This window comes from Callithrix jacchus, chromosome 2 (genome assembly GCF_049354715.1).
Source record: "Callithrix jacchus isolate 240 chromosome 2, calJac240_pri, whole genome shotgun sequence".
In the NCBI taxonomy this organism is placed as follows: domain Eukaryota; kingdom Metazoa; phylum Chordata; class Mammalia; order Primates; family Cebidae; genus Callithrix; species Callithrix jacchus.
The window spans coordinates 19286468-19298672 of record NC_133503.1 but is presented as its reverse complement, the minus strand read 5'-3'; positions in this window follow the sequence as shown (position 1 = coordinate 19298672).

Below are 12205 nucleotides of genomic sequence, written 5' to 3'. Positions count from 1 at the left end.
GCACCCCACCGGATCTCCTATTTCAGCAACGCATAACCTCGTGTGCAAAGAAGAAAGACTGCTGCAAATTAAACATAAAAACATGAAAGCTTTTCAAGCTGGGTGTCTAAGTAGCCTTTTCATTCCCACCAACTCCATGACAGATTCCTGTATGTGTTGTGCATAACCATTATTAAGGTAACAATATCTCCCTGTTGGAAGAATTCGGAATGTCACTAGAACACTCTAAAGATAAAGGCCCCCCACCCGCCGAACAAAAAAAAACCTACACAAAAAACAAAACACAAGCAAGCTTTATCTTTGGAACAGAATAAGGTTAAAAAAGATTAAAATAATCACAAAGGTATGATTTAATCTTTACAATGTTATAAATATTAATATGAAAAAGACTTTATATTGGGAAATGTTATACAGTATAATGTTAATTTTATGAAAATCAATTCATTTAGCACTCATACATTTTTTACTTCTCTCTTTGGCTTTTGCTGATGATTTAAGTCTTATTGTTTTCTACTTCAACACCTACCACTGGGGTATAGTGCAGGGTTTGGACATCACAGTTATTTCACCAGTAATGCCCCACGGCTTCCCACAGGTAAGAAGAGGAAGCTGGCCAGGTGTGGTAGCTCACGCCTGTAACTGCAGCACTTTGGGAGGCCAAAGTGGAAGGATCATTGGAGCCTAAGAATTTGAAATCAAGTCTGGGTAACATAGTGAGACCTCATCTCTAATAAAAATTAAAAGCTAGCCAGGCATGGTGGTGCACACCTATAGTCCCAGCTACTTGGGAGGCTGAGGCAGGAGGAAGGCTTGAGCCCAGGAGATCAAGGCTGCAGTGAGCCATGATTGTACCACTGCACTCCAGTCTGGGCCCCAGAGCAAGATTCTATCTCAAAAACAGCAACAACGAAAGAAAAGGATATTGCTGAAATAGGACAAACAACTGAGCTGAAACTTGGATTTTTTTTTTTTTTTTTTTTTTTGAGACAGTCTTGCTCTGTCACCAGGCTGGAGTGCAGTGGTGTGATCCCTGCTCACTGCAACCTCCGCCTCCTGGGTTCAAGCCATTCTCCTGCCTCAGCCTCCTGAGTAGCTGGGACTACAGGGGTGCGCCACCATGCCCAGCTAATTTTTGAATTTTTAGTAGAGACGGGGTTTCACCATGTTGTCCAGGATGGTTTTGATCTCTTGGCCTTGTGATCCTCCCGCCTCAGCCTCCCAACATGCTGGGATTACAGGTGTGAGCCACTGCACTCGGCCAGTGTTGGATGTTTTTAATCATAAGCATGGTTTGATTTCCCTTACTCCCTTCAGAAAGGCAAAGGCCTCAGACATTAAGCCAGAGGTAAACTGCTGCAGGTATGCGGGGCTGGGACAGCCCCAGAGATGTAAGCTTGGTGCCCACTCCAGGCAGGCACAGGGCTGGCCCCGCCATGTTCCTTATCTCCTTTAATCCCCTAGGAACCCCAGAAGGTAGGTTTGTGATGATCTGTACTTGGCAGATGAGGAAATGTTCAAGACAGTTACTAACTTACCCATGGCCATGCCCCTGGGAAGTGGCCAGGAAGACTTGGAAACCCATATCTACTTAGCTCCATGGTCTGGCTCCATGTGGACTAAGACATCAGTTACCACCTGGGACTGGAAACAGAAGGAGGTGGGCTATGCACTGTGTTCACTGTTAGACCCCTTCATCCCATTTAGAACTGATCGTACTGGATCCTGGATCTCCCTTAGGGAGACTCAGGAATCCTCACTACAGTGAATTACGTGCACAATTTTGGTGGCCAGAGAGGCATTTAGATGATGGCTATAGGAGTCTCGCTCTGTCCCCAGGCTGCAGTGCAGTGGCGCCATCTCGGCTCACTGCAACCTCTGCCTCCAAGGTTCAAGTGATTCTCCTGTCTCAGTCTCCCGAGTTGCTGGGACTATAGGCATGTACCACCACGCCCAGCTAATTTTTGTATTTTTAGTAGAGATGGGGTTTCACCATGTGGAACACGATGGTCTTGATCTCTTGACCTTGTGATCCGCCTGCCCTGGCCTCCCAAAGTGCTGGGATTACAGGCCAGGGATACTTATTTGAAAGCTTCATTAACTGTACAAGTCAACACCCTATTGCAATTTCCATGAAATGGGTAATTCAGTGAAGTTCTTTTCTAAAAAAAAATGTGTTACATTTTGGAACCAATTTCAACCCACAGAGAAAGATCTGGAAGCCTTGCGACGAGACCATTGCAGTAATCCAGCATGAGAGCGCTGAGGCATAGCTGCTGGAATCATTGCCCATTTTTCTAATTTGCAGACTAAGAGCTGATCGTGCAATCTTGTTAGGGAGCTAATATAGGATGAAAATGGGACAAGTCAATGTCAAGAGGAACATGCCTGCTCCTTAGCGGAGGTCTGAAGAACAATCAAGTTGAATTAATTTCCAAGAGACTCCATGACAGATTTTGGATGATGATCCCCAATTAGGAAAACCTTGGTTTCATTTTTGTTTAATGTCAGGAAGTTAAGAGGCTGCGGGCAGATGGCTGTGAAAGACACCCGGGTGGAAACCTTGCTTCTCTTGAAATGTATGGGGCTGTGGCTGCAGTTCCTTTCATGCCTTCTCCAAAGAGGAAGTCGTGAAATCTGTGTGTCTCAGTCCATGCCCAAAGAGGGAAACGCTGTAATGAGATGATACAGGAGCTCAACTTATTCTGGAGCCCACAGAGGCTTAAAAGAGCAGAAAAATCTGTTTCATGTAAAAGGGAAAGATTCAGACTTGAACGAGATCAATGTGCCTGGGTGAAAATGGGTCGGTGGTACCAGAAAATCCAGACAGAATCCTTCTGCTGGGCTTTTCCCAAATTAACAAATGTCCTTGGTTGCTGGGACCCAGGGAGAGAGCTGTTCATGGAGGAGCCGGGGAGGTCACATTCTTGAGGCCTGTTTAGTTTATCCTATCTGTTAAAAGGAGGGGATATGAGGCCCCGCACGGTGGCTCACACCTGTAATTCCAACACTTTGGGAGGCTGAGGCAGGTGGATCACTTGAGGTCCAGAGATCAAGACCAATCTGGCCAACATGGTAAAACCCCGTTCATACTAAAAATTAAAAACTTTTTAAAAATTAGCTGGGCATGGTATCACGTGCCTGTAGTCCCAGCTACTCAGGAGACTGAAACAGGGGAATTGCTTGAACCCGGGAGGCTGAGGTTGTGGTGAGCCAAGATTGTACCATTGCACTCCAGCCTGGGCAACAGAGTAAGACTCATCTCAAAGCAAAAAAGGAAAAACCAAACAAACCAAAAAAACCCATATATTAGGGAAGAGATTTTTTTTTTAAAAACCACTTTCAGTCTCTTGGTGTCTCAATGCAAATAAATAACCAAAGTGCAGACTGGTCTAGACAGGGAATCACCTCAATTTGAGGCAGCTCACACAAAGTCCAAAATGTGGAAGTTGCTGAAAGGGACCTCATTAGTCAGGAGGTCACCCCTGTGAGATGACGACACATCCCACTGCTAAGACACTCAACTTCCTACATGAAATACCAGTCCCTTAAAAGATTTTCCCTCCCTGCCTCCCTGCAGAACAGAGGTTGCCTGGATAATAATTTTTCAATGTGTTGTGGGGAAAAAAGTAGTGTTTCTAGCCAGTGTCAAAGTTTTACAGAAAAGTAAATTACTGTCTACCTGGTATAGATGCTTTTTGTGATATAGCAGGCATTAATTACGCATCTGAATGCGGCAAGATCAGGCTTTGGTTTACTGAATCGAAGACGGTCTGCTCACCAGGAGTGGCATTTCCTGAATATCAACAGGGTTCTTCCTCCTACTTCATGTCCGGTTTTACCGTGTACTCCCGGGGTGGGATCTGAGTCTGGAAAGAGCTATAAACCCCTACTGTGAGTCCCCCCAAAGAGTGGAAGGGACTGGATGTGGTGGCTCATGCCTGTAATTCCAGCACTTTGGGAGGCTGAGGCGGGCAGATCACGAGGTCAGGAGTTTGAGACCAGCCTGGCCAATACGGTGCAACCCTATCTCTAATAAAAATACAAAAATTAGCTGGGTGTGGTGGTGTGTGCCTGTAGTCCCAGCTGCTTGGGAGGCTGAGGCAGGAGAATCACTTGAACCAGGGAGGTGGAGGTTGCAGTGAGCCAAGATCACACCACTGCACTCCAGCCTGGGTGGCAGAGCGAGACTGCGTATCAAAAGCAAACAAACAAACAAAACAGAGAGAGAGTGGAAGAGCCTCCAGAGATGGTAGGCTGCATAACCAGGTGCATTTTGGTTGCTGAGGGAATCAATCTTCTTTTTTCTCATTTAAAAACATCTGGACAAGGAAGTGACTAGGATTATTGCGGGAGAAACAAGCTCATTGTTGGCACTGGGATTGAACTCAGGATTCTCGGCCAGCATTCTAGCAACAAGGACTGATACGTTTTGGCTGTACCTCCACCCAAATCTCATCTTGAATTGTAGCTCCCATAATTCTCATGTGTTGTGGGAGGGACCCCGTGGGAGTTAACTAAATCATGGGGGCTGTTTCTCCCATACTATTCTTGTGGTAGTAAGTCTCACAAGATCTGATTTTATAAGTGTTTCCCCTTTTACTTGGCTCTCAATCTCTCGTCTGCCACCATGTAAGATGTGCCTTTTGCCTTACGCCATGATTGTGAGGCCTCCCCAGCCATGTGGAACTGAGTCCATTAAACCTCTTTTTCTTTATAAATTACCCAATCTTGGGTATGTCTTTATCAGCAGCATGAAACTGAACTAATACAAGGACCTTTCCACCCTACACTCCACAAACACCTTTCAGCAGGCTTTTGTGACTACTCATTTGAAAGCACCGTATTCGTTCCTCATGTGAAATGATTTGCTTACAAAGGTAACACAAATCTGAACATTGCTTTTTTGTGTCTCACAGAAGCAGAAACATTATTCTAGAAGAACACTCAATGACAGAGGATAAAAATGAGTGGCCTTTTGAGTCTTTCGGTTATGAAAAGATCTCCCCCAAAAAATGCGTGAGACCCTTAACCTAGATCAGTGTTTCCCAAAGCAAGTTCAGTGCTGGTCACCTGTAGGCAGGTTGGCTTCCAACACCCTGGCTTTTGACCCTGGAATTCTCCTGGATCACATGGTCGTGGAATGCATTGGTTGTAAGCATGCCTTTGTGCCTGTCTTCCCAGATATATGCAAGATCTCTAAGAATAGGGGCTGTATCTATTTCATTCATTATCATTATTCCCAGAATCCATCATGGTGCACAAAGTAGATATATAATATTTTGGGATTGAAGGAAGGAGATTCTGCATGGAAAAAATGTTCCATGGTCAAGTACATTTGGAACTAGATAAAAAGCCTTCCTTCTGGGGACTCACAGAACACCACTGGATAAGACACAGATGGAAAAAAAAAGCAGGTGTTAGCTCTGGCTTTTTGTCATTCTTGCTGGAGGACTTATCAGAACCTTGCATATGCTGATGGGTATGCTGTCATCTCCAAGATGAGGTTGTAATGTGCATGGTCCCTGAAGTCACTTGATTATGCAGCCTCTTTTCCTGGGATACATAAAAACATTCTAATGACCAGCTGGTAGGAAGGTCTGGAGAAACCCACCTAATTGGCCCCTGAATTACAGGGATAGACAAGTCAGCCCTAGAGAGTGACCAGGTTGCTGGGAAAGGCGCCAGATAGAAGCAATCTACGGACAGCCCAGAAAGCTGTCATTCCTTCACTCAATCAACAGATGTTTCTATTTCTTTTAAAATAGGATTAATTTCTTTTCAAATCATAAAAATAACAAGTGTGCATGGAAGCCCCATGCCTGTATTTTAAGCATTGAATCCTTAGTTTGACAAATATTTGCTGAATGAATAAACATATAATAAATTAAGTGGTAAAGTAGTATTGCAAAGAGAATACATTCTACTATCAAAGCACTCTAAGCACTTTCTTCTGTGAATATTTACCATAAATAAAAATCCCTTGGAGAAGCTTATTAAAAATATATAAGTGCCGGCCACAGTGGCTCACCCTGTAATCCCAGCACTTTGGGAGGCCAAGGCGGGCAGATCACCTGAGGTCAGGAGTTCAGGACCAACCTAGCCAATATGGTGAAACCCCATCTCTACTAAAAATACAAATAATTAGCCAGGCATGGTGGTACATGCCTATAATCCCAGCTACTTGGGAGGCTGAGGCGGGAGAACCACTTGAACCCAGGAGGCAGAGGTTGTAGTTAGCCAAGATTGCACCATTGCAACTCCAGCCTGGGCAACAAGAGTGCGACTCCATCTCAAAAAAAAAAAAATATATATATATGTTATGGCAGGGGTCCCCGGTCCCCAATGCCTGGGCCATGGACTGGTACTGGTTCATGGCCTGTTAGGAACCCGGCTGTACAGCAGGAGGTGACCGGTGATGAGCGAGCAAAGCTTCACAGCATCATCTGTATTCACAGCCGCTTCCCATCGCTGGCATTACCACCCAAGCTCCACCTCCTGTCAGGTCAGTGGCAGCATTAGATTCTCATAGAAGCGTGAACCCTACTGTGAACTGCACGTGAGGGACTTAGGTTGTGTGCTCCTTATGATAATCTAATGCCGGATGATCTATCACTGTCTTCCATCACCCCCAGATGGGACCGTCTAGTTGCAGGAAAATAAGCTCAGGTCTATATTGTGTTGGGTATAATTATTTCATTGTATATTATGGTGTAATAATAATAGAAAGAAAGTGAAGAAAGTACACAATAAATGTAATGCACTTGAATCATCCCAAAACTATCCCCCCTAAACCCACTGCCCTGGTCTATGGAAAAACTGTCTTCCACAAAACCAGTCCCTGGTGCCAAAAAGGTTGGGGACCACTGGGTTATAGATTCATGGGCCTCACTGCAGAACTACTGAAGCAGAATCTGACCTTTAAAGGCCCTCAGTGATGGTGCTTCTGGGGTCCTTGGTCTGAGAGCCAGAGAGATCTGAGTTCAAAACTAGGCTCTGGCAGTTACAGGTACTGGGGTTTGGGTGGGGGACAATGAGGTGGTTGGCCATCAGGATAAGCTTCTTCCAGGAGAGGGTTGGGCTCCAACGTGAAGGAGAAGAAGGAACCAGGCAAGGGAAGGTTGGGGATATGTTGGTTTAGGTTCCCCTAGATGCAGACTTGGAGAGAGAGTGAAAGTATAAATAAGTTTATTTGGGAGGTGATCCCAAGAAATACTGTTGGAGGAGTAGAAAATGAGACAGGGAAGACGAGCAGTAATTGAAGGGTGCTGGGCAAAACACGCATCTTAGACTCACTCCGCTGTAGGAGGCAGGGTGCTGGGGCATTTCTCTACCAGTCCCTATGAGCCTTTGCTAAGGGATTATGGGTGTAGTTGGGGGTAGGGGGCACCTCTATTTCCTGTCACTCTGGTAGCAAATGGTGGACTGAGAACATCCTCTGGTATAAGTGGGTCCTGGCAGTTGGACTTTGAAAGCCTGTGTTCACAGAAGGTCATGGAGAGTGAATAGCATCTCTTACAGGGGGCAGGAGTGCTCCATGCTAAAGGACTCAGAGACACAAAAGTCCTAATTAAGAGTTTGATGTGTTCAAGGGACAAAAAGGTCAGCGTGACTAGACTGTGGACAGCGATGGGGACAATGGCAGGAGCTAAGGCAGCAGTGTGCGGGGAAACATTTGCAACCAGGTCTAAAAAAAGAGGAAGCTCTGATTTGTCATGTTTGCCAGTTTCCATGGTGTAAATATTCCCATCATGGCCGACTTCAAGCTGCCAGTGTGAGCCCTGAACACAGAGTTGGGAAGAGACATGCACATTCATGTTCAGCTCTTGCAAGCTGGTACAAGCTGACACCAGCACACACTGAAGGAGGATTTTGGAAAGGAAAATGGAAAGATCAGCCTGGGCAACACAGCAAGACCCTGACTCTACAAAAAAATTTTTAAAAATTAGCCAGGCATGGTGGTGCTCACCTGTAGTCCCAGCTACTTGGAAGCTGGGGAAGGAGGCTCACTTGAACCCAGGAGTTCAAGGCTGCAGTGAGCTATGATTGCACCACTGCACTCCAGCCTGGGTGACAGAGTAAGACTGCCTTGAAAGAAAAAAAAAGAAAAGAAAATGAAAAGCCATTAGAAGGGTTTTAAGCAGAGGATAGAGGGGATGATCTAATTTATGTCTGTCAATGAGCCCTGAGGTTGGAAATATGGGCTGACCTGGAGCATTTCGACATAGACCTAAGATCTATCCACTTTAGACCCTTGACGGTGGGCACCCCAGACACACCCTGCTTCTGAAGAGCACAGCTGCAGAGCGAAGAGAGAGAAAATCCCTTTTCAGACTTCTCATGCTGGGCCAAGATCCATGCTTCCATTTAGACAGCATTAAAGGTCTTCTATAAATTAACAAAACAGGAAGAGCTGCAAATAAAAATGGACACGCCACACTGCCACGGGCATGTGAATTTCCCAGTGGTTCCCATTCGCTGAAGTAAGTTAAAGACCGTGTCAACCTTAACACAAGCTTTGGTGACTTCTGTCAGTTTAAGTAAGACCTTTAATACTCCTTAAACATATTTTTCTGTAAGTAATAGAATCGCGGCAGAGAAATGAAGCTATCTGTCATGGAAACGCTGCCAGAGGAGGAACAGGCGTATAATAACGGGGGTGCCTGGCTACCAGAATACCTGCGCAAATGAAAATTGATTTTCTTGAGAATTCTTTGCCTGATGAAATAAATTAAATCTGCATTTACTTCTATTTGTTCAAAAACCTCTTTGTTAAAATAAGTACAGCAGTATATAGACATAATCTAATAAATTAGAGGAGGATAAATTATACCCAAGAACATTCTGCACAGAGAATACGCACAGAGGGGACCCACAGAAGGAAGGCTTATGGAAAACCACTTAAATGTTTGGCTTAATTCCATTTGCAATGGTAAAACTGACAAACAGATACGTTTGGGTTTCCTCCAGCTTGTTTTATTTTATTTTTTCCAAATCAGTTTTATTATGATTTTAATTTGGAAAAAATAATCTACCAAGTTTCCACTTAGCCTGAAGAAATACAAGTTTAACTAGGTCTTAAAATTTAACACAGTTTGGAAAGTGTGCCAGCAGGAACAAAAACAATCTCTAATGAGAGGAAACAGTGTTACAGGCTTTACATGAAAACACATTATCTGAGGCCCCATCTTCCAGCCTAGCCTGCCATCCCACCTCTGAGATTCTCACTTTCTCCCCAACAAAAGGGAAATGTTAAAAGCAGGGAGGTTTTACTGAGCATCATGTAAGTGCCTGGCACTTGTTTGTTTTTTTGAGACAGAGTTTCGTTCCTGTTGCCCAGGCTGGAGTGCAATGATGTGATCTCAGCTCACTGAAACCTCCACCTCCCAGGTTCAAGCGATTCTCCTGCCTCAGCCTCCCAAGTAGCTGGTATTATAGGCACCCGCCTCCACCTAAAAAATTAGCCTGGCTAATTTTTATATTTTTAGTAGAGATGGGGTTTCACCATGTTTGCCAGGATGGTCTTGAATTCCTGACCTCAGATGATCCGCCCACCTTGGCCTCCTAAAGTGCTGGGATTATAGATGTGAGCCGCCACGCCAGGCCCTGGCACTTGTTATATTAGGTGTGCCTCCCAGGTTGGTGCTGGGACGGGTTAGGTGGAAGGTTTTTGGTGATTGGCTGCATTTATTTATTAATTTATTTTCAAGTTTAGCTTTTTTTTTTTTTTTGAGATGGAGTTTTGCTGTCTTGCCCAGGCTAGAGCGCAGTGGCATGAAGTCATCTCACTACAGCCTCCATCTCCTGAGCTTAAGCGATCCTCCTGCCTCAGCCTCCCAAGTTGCTGGGACCGCATGCAGGCATTACCACACACAGCTAATTAAAAAAAAATGTTGTTTTTATTTTTTGTCAAGACAGGGATCTCACTCTGTTGCTCAGGCTGGTCTTGAACTCCTGGGCTGAAATGATCCTCCCACCTTGGCCTCCCAAATTGCTGGGATTACAGGCATGAGCCACTGTGCCTGTAAATTGGCTGCCTCTATTCATGTACTATTGTCCCATGGCAGGGTATTGGTGGGTGCACAGAAAAACTAAACTGTTATAACTGTGGCTGCTCTGAAGTCACTGGAGACTGTGAGAACCATACAGTAAGGGCAGTTCATGTTGCATCAAATGCATCAAGGCAGGGGCATCACCTCAGGCTCCAAGCACACACCTCATTTCATCCCGAACCAACGCGGCTCCCATTTGACAGATGAGGATGTTGAGGCTTAAAGTGGAAAATACCAGCCAGCAAGTCTGACTCCAAAGCCCATGTGCCCACACGGCCTCTTCGTCCCATTGCTAGAAGGATCTGCTGAAGAAACAAACCATGTGTGTCTTTTTCCTCTCTGAGGGTTTTCTTATTGTTTTTAAAGGGATGATGACAGTGAACAGCTTGAATTCTGTTTGTACCAAGTATGGGTGCCTACTTCCCAATTCCTATTTTTGACTCCTGCTTTTCGAATTCCTTCTGAGCTGTTAATAGACATGGGAACTTTATGCACTCTTGACTTCCAAGTTGAGCCAGCGTCAGATTCCAGAAACCTACTGTTGCCCAGCAGCATCTGAAGAACTTGCAACTTTCGAGTTTTTGGAACCGAAAACAGACTAAGAGCTGCGCAGAACTAATGGCTGCCTGCAGAAGCCAAACGACTTGGATGCATTAGGTGTCTCCACGCTCTGACCAATCCCCTACCCTTCTCCTCTAGTACTCCTGTGTCTTCCCCATCTCCAGGATTTACTGGATTGATTGGACGTTTCAAAGCCTTGTAGAGTGGCTACCCCATCCCAGGACTTGGCTGGATAGCAGTGAGCAGGAGACACAAGGCTGGCCTCTGGGAACTCACAGGTCCAAACAAAAATAAGGAAGTGGTGAGATAGGGCAGAGACCCTGGCACTGAAGGAAGTGATCTTTCTTTCTTTTTTTTTTTTTGAGATGGAGTCTCACTCTCATGGCCCAGGCTGGAATGCAGTGGCATGATCTTGGCTCACTGGAACCTCCGCCTCCCAGGTTCAAGCCATTCTCCTGCCTCGGCCTTCTGTGTAGCTAGGATTACAGGTACCCACCACCATGCCCAGCTAATTTTGTACTTTAGTAGAGATGGGGTTTTGCCATGTTGGCCAGGCTGGTCTCAAACTCCTGACTCAGGTGATCCGCCTGCCTTGGCTTCCCAAAGTGCTGGGATTACAGGTAGGAGCCACCACGCCCAGCTGGAAGTGACCCTTTAACGGAGTCCTGAAAAGTGTCACGGAGAAGACCAGGGGAGCAGCCCAGGCAAAGTAGTAGATTTGAGAGAGACAGAGGAATGCCTGGGTGCTCCAGAGTCATTCCATAGGGTTGGAGGAGTAGGAAAAAGGGATCCCAGGGAATCAGGAGGATGCTTTGATGGGCCAGGCTAGGAAAACTGAGTAACCTTTCTCTGCAGGGCAAAGGGGACTCACAGAGGCTTCTAAGCAGGGGAGGACCTGGTTGGATTTGCATTTTACAAAGACTTTAGAAAGATGCCTCATCCATTATTAACAAGTTGATCCATGCCAGCCCCTTGTGAAGGCATCCTCAGGGTTCCTCTTTCCCTCCTGTCTCCTCTCCCTCTGCAAGCACAGTTCAAGGAATTAGCAAGTCCTAAGAGCTCACCTTGAAAATTCATCCCTATCCTGGTCCACTTCTCCCCTCCCCACTCTGATGCCTTTTGAATTCCTGTGGCAGCCTCCTCCCCATCTACCCGTCTTCATGTGTCTGCCCTTCGCTCCTTCCACTGCAGCCTGTGGGCCTCCTAACATGCACATCTATCACCTCTTTGCTCCTCTGAAGGAAGCCCCACCCTGATCATCTGCTGTTCCCGGGATGAAGCCCAAGCCCCTTCTCTGGCTTCAGGAGTCTTATGTGGCCTGGCTTCTGCCCAGCCCCCAACCCACATTTTCCTGCCCACTCCACCCAACTTTCCCACTGTGGCCATAGGAGCCTCCATTTCTCCTGTGGCCATGCCCTCCACTGCCCTCCTGACCTGACACATCTATGTGCTTTTTGTTGTTGTTGTTGTTTGAGATGGAGTTTCACTCATTTCCCTGCTAGAGTGCAATGGTGTAACCTTGGCTCATTGCAACTGCTACCTCCCGGGTTCAAGAGATTCTCCTACCTCAGCCTCCCGGGTACCTGGGATTACAG